General features: G+C 36.8%; 1 long non-coding RNA gene and 1 pseudogene across 3 annotated transcripts in view; both read left to right on the top strand.

Moving 5' to 3' along the window:
• LOC309621189 overlaps window positions 1–17,139 on the top strand; it is a 185,862-nt gene that overhangs the window by 29,095 nt on the left and 139,628 nt on the right. The gene's annotated exons all lie outside the window — the stretch shown is intronic.
• LOC309620310 (tRNA wybutosine-synthesizing protein 3 homolog) overlaps window positions 5,166–17,139 on the top strand; it is a 29,973-nt pseudogene continuing 17,999 nt past the window's right edge. Inside the window, exon 1 of the transcript XR_014249877.1 lies at window positions 5,166–17,139. This exon is cut by the window's right edge and continues 16,128 nt beyond it. The product of XR_014249877.1 is annotated as a tRNA wybutosine-synthesizing protein 3 homolog (transcript).

Genomic DNA, 17,139 nt, shown 5'->3' with positions numbered 1-17,139 from the left:
TCTGGTAGCATCTTTAGGATTCTCTATGTATAGTAACATGTCATCTGCAAACAGTGACAGCTTTACTTCTTCTTTTCCAATTTGGATTCCTTTTATTTCTTTTTCTTCTCTGATTGCTGTGGCTAACACTTCCAAAACTATGTTGAATAATAGTGGTGAGAGTGGGCAACCTTGTCTTGTTCCTGATCTTAGTGGAAATGGTTTCAGTTTTTCACCATTGAGGATGATGTTGGCTGTGGGTTTGTCATATATGGCCTTTATTGTGTTGAGGAAAGTTCCCTCTATGCCTACTTTCTGCAGGGCTTTTATCATAAATGGGTGTTGAATTTTGTTGAAAGCTTTCTCTGCATCTATTGAGATGATCATATGGTTTTTCTCCTTCAATTTGTTAATATGGTGTATCATGTTGATTGATTTGCGTATATTGAAGAATCCTTGCATTCCTGGAATAAACCCCACTTGATCATGGTGTATGATCCTTTTAATATACTGTTGGATTCTGTTTGCTAGTATTTTGTTGAGGATTTTTGCATCTATGTTCATCAGTGATATTGGCCTGTAGTTTTCTTTCTTTGTGACATCTTTGCCTGGTTTTGGTATCAGGGTGATGGTGGCCTCGTAGAATGAGTTGGGGAGTGTTCCTCCCTCTGCAGTATTTTGGAAGAGTTTGAGAAGGATAGGTGCTAGCTCTTCTCTAAATGTTTGGTAGAATTCGCCTGTGAAGCCATGTGGTCCTGGGCTTTTGTCTGTTGGAAGATTTTTAATCAGAGTTACAATTTCAGTGCTTGTGATTGGTCTGTTCATATTTTCTACTTCTTCCTGGTTCAGTCTCGGCAGGTTGTGCATTTCTAAGAATTTGTCCATTTCTTCCAGGTTGTCCATTTTATTGGCATAGAGTTGCTTGTAGTAATCTCTCATGATCCTTTGTATTTCTGTAGTGTCAGTTGTTACTTCTCCTTTTTCATTTCTAATTCTATTGATTTGAGTTTTCTCCCTTTTTTTTTTGATGAGTGTGGCTAATGGTTTATCAATTTTGTTTATCTTCTCAAAGAACCAGCTTTTAGTTTTATTGATCTTTGCTATCGTTTCCTTCATTTTTTTCTCATTTATTTCTGATCTGATCTTTATAATTTCTTTCCTTCTGCTAACTTTGGGGTTTTTTTGTTCTTCTTTCTCTAATTGCTTTAGGTGCAAGGTTAGGTTGTTCCTTTGAGATGTTTCCTGTTTCTTAAGGTAGGATTGTATTGCTATAAATTTCCCTCTTAGAACTGCTTTTGCTGTATCCCATAGGTTTTGGGTCGTCCTGTCTCCATTGTCATTTGTTTCTAGGTATTTTTTGATTTCCCCTTTGATTTCTTCAGTGATCACTTGGTTATTAAGTAGTGTATTGTTTAGCCTCCATGTGTTTGTATTTTTTACAGATCTTTTCCTGTAATTGATATCTAGTCTCATAGCATTGTGGTCAGAAAAGATACTTGATACGATTTCAGTTTTCTAAAATTTACCAAGATTTGATTTGTGACCCACGATATGATCTGTCCTGGAGAATGTTCCATGAGCACTTGAGAAAAATGTGTATTCTGTTGTTTTTGGGTGGAATGTCCTAGAAATATCAATTAAGTCCATCTTGTTTAATGTATCATTTAAAGCTTGTGTTTCCTTATTTATTTTCATTTTGGATGATCTGTGCATTGGTGAAAGTGGGGTGTTAAAGTCCCCTAGTATGATTGTGTTACTGTTGATTTCCCCTTTTATGGCTGTTAGTATTTGCCTTATGTATTGAGTTGCTCCTATGTTGGGTGCATAAATATTTACAATTGTTATACCTTCTTCTTGGATCAATCCCTTGATCATTATGTAGTATCCTTCTTTGTTTCTTGTAATAGTCTTTATTTTAAAGTCTGTTTTGTCTGATATGAGAATTGCTACTCCAGCTTTCTTTTGATTTCCATTTGCATGGAATATCTTTTTCCATCCCCTCACTTTCAGTCTGTATGTGTCCCTAGGTCTGAAGTGGGTCTCTTGTAGACAGCAAATATACAGGTCTTGTTTTTGTATCCATTCAGCCAGTGTGTGTCTTTTGGTGGGAGCATTTAATCCATTTACATTTAAGGTAATTATTGATATGCATGTTCCTATTCCCATTTTCTTAAATGTTTTGGGTTTGTTATTGTAGGTGTTTTCCTTCTCTTGTGTTTCTTGCCTAGAGAAGTTCCTTTAGCATTTGTTGTAAAGCTGGTTTGATGGTGTTGAACTCTCTCAGCTTTTGCTTGTCTGTAAAGGTTTTAATTTCTCCATCAAATCTGAATGAGATCCTTGCTGGGTAGAGTAATCTTGGTTGTAGGTTTTTCTCCTTCATTACTTTAAATATGTCCTGCCACTCTCTTCTGGCTTGCAGAGTTTCTGCTGAAAGATCAGCTGTTAACCTTATGGGGATTCCCTTGTGTGTTATTTGTTGTTTTTCCCTTGTTGCTTTTAATATGTTTTCTTTATATTTAATTTTTGATAGTTTGATTAATACGTGTCTTGGCGTGTTTCTCCTTGGATTTATCCTGTGTTGGACTCTCTGTGTTTCCAGGGCTTGATTAACTATTTCCTTTCCCATATTAGGGAAGTTTTCAACTATAATCTCTTCAAATATTTTCTCAGTCCCTTTCTTTTTCTCTTCTTCTTCTGGGACCCCTATAATTCGAATGTTGGTGTGTTTAATGTTGTCCCAGAGGTCTCTGAGACTGTCCTCAGTTCTTTTCATTCTTTTTTCTTTATTCTGCTCTGCAGTAGTTATTTCCACTATTTTATCTTCCAGGTCACTTATCCGTTCTTCTGCCTCAGTTATTCTGCTATTGATCCCTTCTAGAGTGTTTTTAATTCCATGTATTGTGTTGTTCATCGTTGCTTGTTTCCTCTTTAGTTCTTCTAGGTCCGTGTTAAATGTTTCTTGCATTTTGTCTATTCTATTTCCAAGATTTTGGATCATCTTTACTATCATTATTCTGAATTCTTTTTCAGGTAGACTGCCTATTTCCTCTTCATTTGTTAGGTCTGGTGTGTTTTCACCTTGCTCCTTCATCTGCTGTGTGTTTTTCTGTCTTCTCATTTTGCTTATCTTACTGTGTTTGGGGTCTCCTTTTCGCAGGCTGCAGGTTCGTAGTTCCTGTTGTTTTTGGTGTCTGTCCCCAGTGGCTAAGGTTGGTTCAGTGGGTTGTGTAGGCTTCCTGGTAGAGGGGACTAGTGCCTTTGTTCTGGTGGATGAGGCTGGATCTTGTCTTTCTGGTGGGCAGGTCCACGTCTGGTGGTGTGTTTTGGGGTGTCTGTGGCCTTATTATGATTTTAGGCAGCCTCTCTGCTAATGGATGGAGCTGTGTTCCTGTCTTGCTAGTTGTTTGGCATAGGGTGTCCAGCACTGTAGCTTGCTGGTCGTTGAGTGAAGCTGGGTCTTGGTGTTGAGATGGAGATCTCTGGGAGATTTTCGCCATTTGGTGTTATGTGGAGCTGGGAGGTCTCTTGTGGACCAGTGTCCTGAAGTTGGCTCTCCCACCTCAGAGGCACAGCCGTGACGCCTGGCTGGAGCACCAAGAGCCTTTCATCCACATGGCCAAGTACGTGGGGGAGTTTCTTGCCTTTTGGGAGATCTGAGGTCTTCTGCTAGCGTTCAGTCGGTGTTCTATAGGAGCAGTTCCACGTGTACATGTATTTCTGATGTATCTGTGGAGAGGAGGGTGATCTCTGTGTCTTACTCTTCCGCCATCTTCTCCTCTCCTCTGCTCTTTTATTGGATTGTTTAATCCTTGCACATTTAATGTTTTTATTGATACAGTTAGAATTATGGCTACCATTTTATATTTTGTTTTCTGTATGTGTCATATCTCTTTTCTTCCTCTATTCCTTGTTTACTCTATTTTGCATTAAGTGAATATTTTCTAATGTAAATCTTAGTTAATTTAATGATTTTTTTCACTATATTTTTTGAATTATTTCCTTAGTTGCTCTAGGGCTTACCCTGTACATCTTAACTTACCAAAATTTACTTCAGATTTATACTAATTCCAGTGAGATACAGAAATGTTATTTCTATGTAGCTCTATTCCATTCCCCCTTTTTGTGCTGTTATTATTATATATATTACAGCTTATATATGTTACAAACCCAACAGTACATTGCTGTAATTATTACTTTGTATAATTTTATGTCTTTTAAAGAAGCAGAGAGAAGAAAGGAGAGCAAGTATGTATTTATGGCATTATATCATGCCATTATATTATTATAACCATAATATGTGGTTATATTAACCTTCTTATTTATCATTTCTAATTCTCTTCATTTATTCCTATGGATTTTTGTTACTATGTGATGTCATTTCCTTTGTCCAGTACAGGTCAGCCACCACCCATTTCCTTTGTGCTATTATTGGCAAATATATTACATTTCTATATGTTATAGGCCCACTAATACTATTATATACATATTGTTTTAATAATTGCTTTAAAAATAAGTTAAGAGAAGAAATATGCATTTACACTGTCTTCTATAATTATATAATTACCTTTACTGGTACTGTTTTTTCTTGTGGATTCAAATGGCTGGGGTAACTTGCTTTCAACCTGAAGAACTTTCTTCAGTATTTCTTGTAAGGTGGGTGTGCTAGCAATACATTTTCTCAGTTTTTGTTTATCTGGTAATGTCTTTATTTCATCTTCATTTCTGAAAGACAGCTTTGCTAGATATAGGATTCTTGGTAGACTTTTCTTTGAGCACTTTGAATATGTTATCGCACTGCCTTTTGGCTTTTGTTATTTTGCTGAGAAGTCAAATGTTAATCTTATTGGGGTTCCCTTGTAAGTGACTAGGCGTTTTTTTCTTGCTGCTTTCAAGATTTTCTTCTTGTCTTCGGCTTTCCGCATTTTTTACTGTGATATGTCTGTTTGTGGTTCTCTTTGAATTTATCCTACACGGAATTTGCTGAGCTTCCTGGATGCATAGGCTTTTCATCAAATTTAGGAATTTTTCAGACATTTTTTTGAATATTTTTTTCTGCTCTTTCCTCTCCTACTGGCATTCCCATTACATTGATGTTGGTGTGCTTAATGGTGGATGATATTTCTGAAACTCTGTTCATTTTTCTTCATTCTATTTTCTCTGTTCTTCAGATTACATAATCTCCATTGATCTGTCTTTAAGTTCATTAATTCTTTCTCGTCCCACTTTAAAGCTACTTTTGAGCCCCTCCAGTGAATTTTTCATTTCAGTTATTGAATTTTCTAATATATGCATTCAATGCTACACATTTCCTTCTAAGCACTGCTTTTACTGCATCCCACAAATTTTGATAAGTTGTGTTTTTGTTTTCATTTAGTTCAAAATATTTAAAAATTTCTCTTGAGATTTCTTCTTTGTTCCAAGTGTTATTTAGAAGGATGTTGCTTAATCTCCACATATTTTATGATTTTCCAGTTATCTTTCTGTTATTGATTTCTAGTTTAACTCCATTGTTCTCTGAGAGCAGACGATGTATAATTTCTATTCTTTTAAATTTGTTAAGGTGTGTTTTTGGCCCAGAATTTGGTTTGTCTTGGTAAATGTTCCATGTGAGCTTAAGAATGTATATTCTGCTGATGTTAGATGAATAGTCTGTAGATGTCAGTATATGCAGTTGATTAATAGTGTTGTTGAATTCAACTACTGATATAATTTACTGATTTTCTGCCACCTGAATCTGTCCATTTCTGACAGAGTTGAAGTCTCCAACTATGATAGTGGACTCATCTACTTCTCTTTGCAATTTTATTAGTTTTGGCCTTACATAGTTTGACACTCTGTTATTAGGCACATACACATTTGGGATTGTTATGTCTTTTTGGAGAATTGACCCCTTTATCATTGTGTAATACCCTTCTTTATCCTTGATAATGTTCATTGCTTTGAAGTTTGCTCTGTCTGAAATTAAAATAATGATTCCTGCTTTCTTTTGATTAGTGTTAGTATGGTATATTTTCTTCCATCCATTTACTTTTAATCTATATGTGTCTTTATAGTTAAAGTGGGTTTCATGTAGACAACATATAGTTGGGTCTTGGTTTTTGATCCACTCTGACATTCTTTGTCTTTTAATTGGTGCATTTAGACAATTGACATTCAAAATGATTATTGATATAGTTGGATTAACATCTACCATATTCATTACTATTTTCTATTTGTGGCTCTTTGTTCCTATTTTTGTCTTCCACTTTTTTCTTCCCTTTTTGGTTTTAATTGAGCATTTTTTATAATTTCATTTTCTTTCCTTTCACAACATATCAGTCACAATTCTTTTTAAACTTTTTTAGTGGTTGCCCTGGAGTTTGCAATATACAATTATAGTTAAACCAAGTCCACTTTCAAATAGCACTATACCACTTCATGGGTAGTGTGAGGTTATAGTAACAAAATAATCCTAATTCCTTCCTCCCATCCCTTGTATCATTGCTGTCATTCATTTCACTAATATCTAAGCATACATAAGCATATATCTATATATATGATATATACATTAAGCATATATAATCAAATACATTGGTATTATTTTGAACAAACTGTTGTCTGTTAGATCAATTAAGTATAAGAAAAAGAAAAGTTTTAATTTTACCTTCACTTATTCCTTCTTTGATATTTTTCCTTACTTTATGTAGATTGAGTTTCTGCCCTATATTATTTTCCTTCTCTCAAAAGAACATCCTTTAACATTTCTTGCAAGGCAGGTCTACGGGCAACAAATTCTCTCAATTTTTGTTTGTCTGAGAAAGTCTATTTCTCCTTTACCTTTGAAGGTTAATTTTGCAGGGTACAGAATTCTAGGTTGATGTTTTTTTCCTCTCAACACTTTAAATGTTTCATTTCATTCTCTTCTTGTTTGCATGGTTTCTGAGGAGTAGTTAGATGTAATTCTTATCTTTGCTCCTCTATAGGTAAGGTGTTGTGGGTTTTTGTTGTTTTTGTTTTTTTTTAACCTCTGACTTCTTTCAGGTTTTTTCTTTATCTTTGATTTTCTGTAGTTTGAAAATGATATGCCTAAGTGTAGTTTTATTGTAATTTATCCTGCTTTGTGTTCCCTGAGCTTCCTGTATCTGTGGTTTGGTGTTTGACCTTGATTTGGGGGAAATTCTCAGTCATTATTGTTTGAAATATTTCTTCTATTCCTTTTTCTCTTTCTTCTCCTTATGGTATTCTCATTATGCCTATGTTATACTTTTATTTAGTTGTCCCACAGACCTTGGATATTCTTTTCTTTCTTTCTTTTTTTTTTTTTTTTGGACTTTGTTCTTTTTGCTTTCAGTTTTTGAGGATTCTATTGATGTATCCTCTAGCTCAGAGATTCTTTACTCAGCCATGTCCAGTATACTAATAAGCCCATTAAAGGCATTCTTCATTTCTGTTACAGTGTTTTAAATCTCTAGAATTTCTTTATGGCTCTTTCTTAGGATTCTTATCTCTCTGCTTACATTGCCCATCTGTTTTTACATGCTGTCTACTTTATCTATTATGGCACTTAGTATTTAATCATAGTTGTTTTAAATTCCTGGTCTGATAATTCCAACATTCCTTCCATGTCTGGTTCTGAGGCTTACTCTCACTTCAAAGTGTGTTTTTTGCCTTCTGGTATGCCTTGTAATTTTTTCTTAATAGCCAGACATGGTGTACTGGGTAAAAGAAACTGCTGTAAACAGGCCTTAGTATTGTGGTGGTGAGGTGTCGGGGGAAGGGAAGCATTGTACTGTCCTGTGATTAGATCTCAGTCTTTTAGTGACACTGTGCCTCTGGACTGTGAACTTCATAAGAGTTTGTGTTTTTTTCTTCTCCCATAGTTAGGGCAGGATGGCTAGAATGGGCTGTAGTTTGTTATTTCCCTTCCCCCTAGGTCAGCTAGGCTCTGATAATACCGCAGCAGGTTAGGCTCTGGTTAACTAGTTTCTCATGAGGGCAGACCTTGTTAAGAAGAACAGAGTATAGTAGTGTATTTCAAAATGCTTCCTTTCCTCTCCCCCTCCCCACAAGCATGAGGGGATTTTTCTCCAATATTAACTGTGGGAAATTGGTTGAGTTCTGGAGGTAAATCTCACAATATCGTGGAGGCCCCCTTAATTGGGTCCCCATGGAGTTTTTAGCTTTCAGAGTTGCACAGTGAGCCTCCAGCAATTTGTCAATTATAGTTCAGGTTTTTCCACCCTTGCAGTGGTTCCTATGGTTGTTTCCACTTGTGAGTCTCTGTTCAAGTAAGCTGTGACTCCCTGTGTTCACTTGTCTATCTCTTCAATCTTTGGGGCAGTGATTTGCTCTATGTTCTCCCCTCTTACAGATCCAAGAAGAGCTGTTGCTTTTTCAGTCTGTTCAGCTTTTCACTTGCTTTTAGGACAGAGTGGCAACTTCCAAACTTCTTACATGTAGAACCAGAAACCGAAAGTCTCAGTTATTGTATTTCCAACTCCAGAATTTGCATTTTGGTTTTTTTTTAAATATATAACTTCTATCTCTTTATTGCTATTCCCCACTTGATAAGACATGGTTATTCTCTTAGTTGATTAGGGCTGCTATAACAAAAATACCACAGACTGGGTGGCTTAAACAACAAACATTTATTTCTCACAGTTCTGGAGACTGGGAAGTCCAAGATCAAGGTGGTGGCATATTTGGTAAGGGCCTGCTTCCTGGTTCATAGACAGCTATGTTTTCATTGTTTCCTCAAAAGGCAGAAGGGGCAAGGGATCTCTCTGGGGTCTCTCTCTTTTTTTTTTTTAAACATCTTTATTGGAGTATAATTGCTTTACAATCGTGTGTTAGTTTCTGCTTTATAACTGGGGTCTCTTTTATAAGGACAGTAATCCCACTCTTAAGGGCTCCACCCTCATGATCTAATTATCTCCCAAAGGCTCTGCCTCCAAATACCGTAACATCGGGGATTAGATTTCAACATATGATTTTTGAGGGGAACCAAACATTCAGTCTATCACAGTCATCATACCTTCCTTTCCTTCTTTAAGCAAGATTTCCTTTAGTTCTTTGAATATATTTATAATGGCTACTTTGATGTCTTGGTTCTATTAAATCTGACATCTGATTGCTCTCACAGGCAGTTTCTGGTGCCTGATTTTTTCCCTGTGTATGAATCATACGTTCCTGTTTATTTTCATGTCTTGTAATTTTTGTTGAAAACTGGACATTTTATATAATGTGTTATAGCAACTCTGGGCACTGATTCCCTTGCCCTGGGGCTAGTTATTGTTGTTTGTTTGTTTATTTGCTTAGTGACTGGCTGGATTATTTTAGTGAAGTCGATTTCCCCTTCAGTGTTAAACCTCTGATATTGCTCCTCAGAGGGCAAAGTCTTGGGCATGAGCAATCAGCCTGGGATGAAAGTAGTTTTAGCAGGGCTCTCTTGACTCTCTTTCCCTGATCACACCCAGCTGTTAAACTCCACTAATTGCTGGCTGATTGCTCTATTGCTTTCAACAATGCCCTGGGGCATAAATTGCCCCACAGAATGAACTCTTTAAATTCAGACTACTTTGGAGGGGTAGTGTTTGAGGGTTTTTCTGACCCTAGGAAGGCTATTCTAGCTGTCACTTTCCCTGGTTCTCCCTGTAAACTAGCTGGCCTGTGATTTAGTTTATATCGCTAATGAAAGGATCAGTCTCCTCCTAATTGCTTTCCATCTTTCCTCCATTGTTTTTGATAGTATCCTTAGGCTTGAAGTTCCCTACATTATGTTTCAAATAAAGTTCCTTTGGAAAGAGCTCCAGAGCACTGTTTTATGCCCTGCCTCTCCCTTTGGGCAAAATTTCTAAGCCATGGCTCATAGCTGGGGCAGGAACAGTGGCAGCTTCTTTCTAAGTGATACACCTGCTTTAGGAGCTGGGCACTGAGGAGGGGGTGGTAGCCTCTGGTCTTCTCAGTTTGCCTCTTCCTTCATGAAACCTTTGCCCCATGAACAAGCTGGGAAAAGAGTGATCAATGCCCCAGTATTCTCAGTGTACTGCACCTGAAGTAGATCTTCCACCCAAGGAGTGGGGACTGTGTGGAAGACAGGAGCCCATGACTGCTCAACCATGCTCACCTGGAACTTAGCCTCTGCAACAGGTACCTAGAGGGTGGAATGATAAATACTGAAGTTCTGCCCCTCCTGGGAAAATTCACAAATATGTGGAAATTAAACAACACACTCTTGAACAACCAGTGAGCCAAAGAAGAAATCAAAAGGGAAATTTAAAAAAATCTTGAAACAAACAAAAATGAAAGCACAACATGCCAAATCTCATGGGATGCAACAAAAGAAATTCTAAGTGGGAAGTTTATAAAGACCTACATTAAGAAAAAAGAAAGATCTCACATAAACAAACCAATTTTACACCTCAACTAGAAGAAGAAGAGCAAGCTAGCCCAAAGTTAGCAGAAGGAAGGAAAAAACAAAGACCAGAAAAGGAACAAGTGAAATAGAGACCAGAAAAAAAATAGAAAAGATCAACAAAACTAAGAGCTGTTTTCAAAAATTAATTAATTAATTAATTAATTTTTGGGCTGCTTTGGGTCTTTGTTGCTGCGCGCGGGCTTTCTCTAGTTGTGGAGAGCAGGGGCTACTCTTCATTGTGGTATGCATGCTTCTCATTGCGGTGGCTTCTCTTGTTGTGAAGCATGGGCTCTAAGCACCTGGCCTTCAGTAGTTGTGGCTCGTGGGCTCTAGAGTGCAGGCTCAGTAGTTGTGGTGCATGGGCTTAGTTGCTCCATGGCATGTGGAATCTTCCCGGACCAGGGCACGAACCCGTGCCCCCTGCATTGGCAGGCAGATTCTTAACCACTGCGCCACCAGGGATGTCCCTAAGAGCTGTTTTTTTGAAAAGATAAACAAAATCGACAAACCTTTATCTAGACTAACCAAGCAAAAAAGAAGACTCAAATAAGTAAAGTCAGAAATAGAAGACATTACAACTAATATCACAAAAATACAAAGGATAATAAGGACTATTATGAACAATTATACAGTAAAAAATTGGATGACCTAGAAGAAATGGAAAAATTCCTAGAAACGTAGAACCTATCAAGACCGGGTAATGAAGAAATAGAAAATATGAACAGACCAATAATGAGCAAGGAGATTGAATCAGTAATCAAAAACCTCCCAACAAAGAAAAGCCCAGGACCAGATGGTTTCACTGGTGAATTGTATCAAATATATAAAGAAAAATTGATACCAGTCCTTCTTAAACTCTTCCAAAAAATTGAAGAGGAGCAAACACTTCCAAACTCATTTTATGAGGCCAGCATTACCCTCATACCAAGCCAGCTAAGGATACTACAAGAAAAGAAAACTACAGGCAAATATCCCTGGTGAATATAGATGCAAAATTTCTCAACAAAGTACTAGCAAACTGAATTCAGCAGAACAGTAAAATGATCATACATCATGATCAAGTGGGATTTGTCCCTGGGATGTAGGTATGGTTTAACATACACAAATCAATTAATATGGTGTACCACGTTGATAGAATGAAGGATAAAAATAACATGAACATCTCAATAGATGCAGAAAAAGCATTTGATAACAATTCAACATCCTTTCATGATAAAACTCTCAATAAATTATGTATAGAAGGAATGTACTTCAACTTAATAAAGGACATACATGACAAGCCCACAGCTAACGTCATAATCAGTGGTGAAAGGTTGAAAACTTTCCTTTTATGATCAGGAACAAGACAGGAGTGCCCACTCTTGCCACTTTTATTCAACATAGTGTTGGAAATCCTAGCCACAGCAATTAGGCAAGAAGAAATAAAAGGCATCCAAATCAAAAAGGATGAATTAAAACTGTTACTATTTGCAGGTGACAGGATACTATATATAGAAAAATCCTAAAGACTACCAAAAAACTGTTAGAACTAAGGAGTGAATTAAGCAAAGTCACAGGTTACAAAATATACAGAAATCTGTGGCATTTCTATGAAAGAGAAATTAAGAAAACAATCACATTTACAGTTGCATCAAAAAGAATAAAATACCTAGGAATAAATTTACCAAGGAGGTGAAAGACCGGTACACTGAAAACTGTAAGACACTGATGAAAGAAATTGAAGAAGACAGAAATAAATGGAAATATATTCTGTGCTCATGTATTGGAAGAATTAATATCATTAAAAGGTCAGTATTACCCAAAACAATCCACAGATTGAGTGCAATCCCTATCAAAATTCCAATGGCAAATTTCACAGAACTAGAACAAATAATTCTAAAATTTGTATGGAATCACAAAAGATTGTGAATAGCTAAAACAACCTTGAGAAAGAAGAATGAAGCTAGAGGTATCATGGTCCCTGATTTCAAACTATACTATAAATCTATAGTAATCAAAACAGTATGGTACTGGCACAAAAACAGACACACAGATCAATGGAACAGAATTGAAAGCCCAGAAATAAACCCACACATGTATGGACAATTAGTTTATGACAAAAGAGCAAAGAACATACAGTGGAGAAAGGAAAGTCTCTTCAATAAATGGTGCTGGGGGACTTCCCTGGTGGTGCAGTGGATAGGACTCTGTGCTCCCAATGCAGGGGGCCCAGGTTTGATCCCTGGTCAGGGAACTAGATCCCACATGCATGCCACAACTAAGAGTTCATATTCACATGCTGCAGCATGCTGCAACTGTGGAGCTGGTGAGCCACAACTAAGGAGCCCACCTGCCGCAACTAAGACCTGGCACAACCAAATAAATAAATATTAAAAAAAAAATGGTGCTGGGAAGACTGAACAGCCACATGTAAAAGTATGAATCTAGACCACTATCCTACACAATACACAAATGTGAACACAAAGTGGATTAAAGACATGCATGTAGGACCTGAAACCATAAAATTCCTAGAAGAAAACATAGGCAATAATCTCACTGACATTGGTCTTAGTGATGTTTTTGTGGATTTGACTCCAAAGGCAAAGGAAACAAATACAAAAATAAACAAATGGGACTATGTCAAACTACAAACCTTTTGCACAGTGAAGGAAACTATTATCAAAACAAAAAGGCAACCTACTGAATGGGAGAAGATATTTGCAAATCCAATAAGGGGTTACTAGCAATATATAAATAACTCATACAACTGAACAACAAAGAATAATTCAATTAAAAAATGGGCAGATATATGAATAGACATTTTTCTATAGAAGACATACAGATGGCCAACAGGCACATGAAAAGATGTTCAACATCACTAATTATTAGGGAAATGCACATCAAAACCACAATAAGATATCACCCCACACCTATTAGAATGGTTATTATCAATAAGACAAGAAATAACAAGTGTTGGAGAGCATGTGGAGAAAAGGGAACCCTTGTACACTGTTGGGGGGGGGGATTGTAAATTGGTGCAGCCAATATGGAAAACTGTATGGAGATGTTTCAAAAAATTAAGAATAGAACTATGGAACTACCATATGATCCAGCTATTCCACTTCTGGGTAATTATCTCAAGAATATGAAAACACTAATTTGAAAAGATATAGGCACCCCTATGTTCATTGCAGCATTATTTACAATAGCCAAGATATGGAAACAACATAAGTGTCCATTGACAGAAGAATGGATAAAGAAGATGGGGTGTGTATATCCAATAGAATACTACTCAGCCATAAAAAAGAATATGTTGCCATTTGTGACAACATGGATGGACCTTGAGGGTATTATGCTAAGTGAAATAAGTCAGAAAGAAAAAGACCAATACATATGATTTCACTTATATGTGGAATCTAAACAAAACAAAACAAAACAAAGGCAAACTCACAGATACAGAGAACAGCTTGGTGGTTACCACAGAGGAAGGGTGTTGGGGGTGGGCGAAAAGGGTGAAGGGAGTCAATTATATGGGGATGGATAGTTACTAGACTTTTGGGGGTGATCACTTTGTAGTGTATATTATAATGTTGTACACCTGAAACTTACATATAAACAAAAAGAAATAAAATTGTTTTTGTTTGCAGATGATACGATCTTATACATAGAAAATCCTAAAGACTCCACCAAAAAACTGCTGGAACTAATCAATAGATTCAGAAAACTTGTAGGATACAAAATCAACATACAAAAATCAGTTGTGTTTCTATACGCTAACAATGAAATATCTGAAAAAGAAAACAATCCCATTAATAATAGCATAAAAAATAATAGGAAAAATTAGGCAGAATTTTAACCAAGGAAGTGAAAGATGTGTATAGTGAAAATTATAAGACTTTGATGAAAGAAATTGAAAAGACACAAATAAATGGAAAGATATCCTGTGTTCATGGATTGGAAGAATTAATGTCATTAAAATGGCCATACTACTCAAAGCCATCTATATATTCAGTGCAATCCCTATCAAAATTCCAATGGCATTTTTCACAGAAATAGGAAAACAATCCTAAAATTCATGTGGAAGTACAAAAGGCTGTGAATAGCCAAAGCACTTTTGAGAAAGAAGCACAAAGCTGGAGGCATCATACTTCCTGATTTCAAAGTATATTACAAAGCTATAGTTATAAAAACAGTATACTAGTGGCATCAAAACAGACACACAGACCAATGGAACAGAACTGAGAGCCCAGAAATAAAACCATGCACATACTGTCAACTAATATTTGACAAGGGGACCAAGAATACTCAATGGGGAAAGGATAGTTTTTTCAATAAATAGTATTGGGAAAACTGGATATTCACATGTAAGATAATGAAATGGATCCCTATGTTACATCACTCACAAAAATTAACTTGAAATTGATTAAAGACTTAAATATAAGACCTGAACCCATAAAACCCCCAGAGGAAAACATAGGGGAAAAACTCCTTAACATTAGTGTTGGCAGTGATTTTTTTATATGACACCAAAAGCACACGCAACAAAAGCAAAAATAAATGAGTGGGACTACAGCAACCTAAAAAGCTTTTACACAGCAAAAGAAACAATAAACAAAATGAAAAGACAACCTATGGAATGAGAGAAAATATTTGCAGACCTTATATCTGATGATAGGCTTATATCCAAAATATATAAGGCACTCATATAACTCAATAGCAAAAAAATCCCCCAAATATTCCAATTAAAAATGGTTAAAGGGCCTGAAAAGGCATTTTCCCAAAGAAGACATACAAATGGCCAACAGGTCATGAAAAGGTGCTCAATGTCACTAATCATCAGGGAAATGCAGATCAAAACCACAGTGAGCTATCACCTCATACTTGTTAGAGTGGCTATAATCAAAAAGATAAGCGATAACAAGTGTTGGGACTTCCCTGGTGGCGCAGTGGATAAGACTCTGCACTCCCAATGCAGGGGGCCCTGGTTTGATCCCTGGTCAGGGAACTAGATCCCATGCATGCTGCAACTAAGAGTTCGCATGCCACAACTAAGGAGCCCATGTGCCGCAACTAAGGAGCCCACGTGCCGCAGCTAAGGAGCCCGCCTGCTGCAACTAAGACCCCATGCAACCAAATAAAAATAAATAAATAAATATTTTTAAAAAAAGAGATAAGTGTTGGCAAGGATGTAGAAAAAAGAGCACTGTCACATTGGTGGGGATGTAAATTGGTGCAGCCATTTGGAAAACAAAAAATTAAAAATTTTAATTAAAATAAAAAAACTAAAAATAGAATTATCATATGATCTAGCAATCCCATTTCCGGGTGTATATCCAAAGGAAATGAAATCAGGATCTGAAATAGATAGCTGCATCTCCACGTTCAATGCAACATTATTAACAACAGCCAAATACATGGAAATAACCTAAATGCCCATTGGCTGATGAATGGGTGAAGAAAATGTGATACATACATACACACACAGGAATATTATTCAGCCATAAAAAGGCAGGAAATCCTCCCATTTGTGACAACCTGGATGGACCTTGAGGGCTTTATGCTAAGTGAAATAAGTCAAATAAAGACAAATGCTGGGGGCTTCCTTGGTGGCGCAGTGGTTGAGAGTCTGCCTGCCAATGCAGGGGACACGGGTTCGGGCCCTGGTCTGGGAGGATCCCACATGCCGCGGAGCAACTGGGCCCGTGAGCCACAACTACTGAGCCTGCGCGTCTGGAGCCTGTGCTCCGCAACAAGAGAGGCTGCGATAGTGAGAGGCCCACGCACTGCGATGAAGAGTGGCCCCCGCTTGCTGCAACTAGAGAAAGCCCTCACACAAAAACGAAGACCCAACACAGCCAAAAATAAATAAATAATTAATTTAAAAAGGTTAAAAAAAAATCTTCTAAAAAAAAAAAAGACAAATGCTGACTGATCTATCTCACTTATATATGGAATCTAACAAGGCTGAACTCATAGAAACAGAGAGTAGAATGGTGGTTGCCAGGGGCTGCTGTGGGGGGGATGGTGATGGTGTTGGAAGAAATGGGATATGTTGATCAAAGGGTATAAGCTTACAAGTTATAAGATGAATAAGTTCTGGGGATCTAATGTATAGCATGGTGAGTATATTTAACAGTAGTTTATTATATACTTGAAAGTTGCTGAGAGAGTAAATCTTAAATGTTCTCACCACACACCGAGAAAAGGTAATTATGTCAGGTAATGGAGGTGTTAACTAACCTTATTGTGGTAATCATTTCACAATATACATGTGTATCAAATAATCACATAGTACACCTTAAAGTTACACAATGTTATATGTCAAGTGTATCTAAATAAAGCTGGAGAAAAATAAAACCATTTATAATCTTAAAAAAAAAAAAGCACATCAGGAAAGGTCTCCATGTCTTCATGTCTCAAACATGTTCTTAAAGGTCTTAAAAAGTCAGAACAGGTCTTAAATACATCAAGAATTATCTCAAAATTGAAAGTCATCAGGAAGAGTTTTTTGTTTTTGTAACAGAGTTTCTTGTTGATATATAATTCACATACAGTAAAATTCACCCTTTTGAAGTATATAATTTAGTGGGTTTTAGTGTGTATACAAGGTTGTGCAACCATCACCACTATCTAATTCCAGAATTTTCATCACTCTAAAAACAAACCCTATACCCATTAGCAGTCCCTCACTGTTCCTCCCTACCCCCAGCCAGTGACAATGACAAATCTACTTTCTGCCTCTATGGATTTTCCTATTTTGACATTTCATATAAATGGAATCATAT

Source organism: Balaenoptera borealis, assembly GCF_965194805.1.
Source record: "Balaenoptera borealis genome assembly, chromosome: X".
NCBI lineage: Eukaryota > Metazoa > Chordata > Mammalia > Artiodactyla > Balaenopteridae > Balaenoptera > Balaenoptera borealis.
The sequence above is the reverse complement of the archived record's forward strand: the minus strand, read 5'-3'. Positions and strand labels throughout refer to the sequence as shown.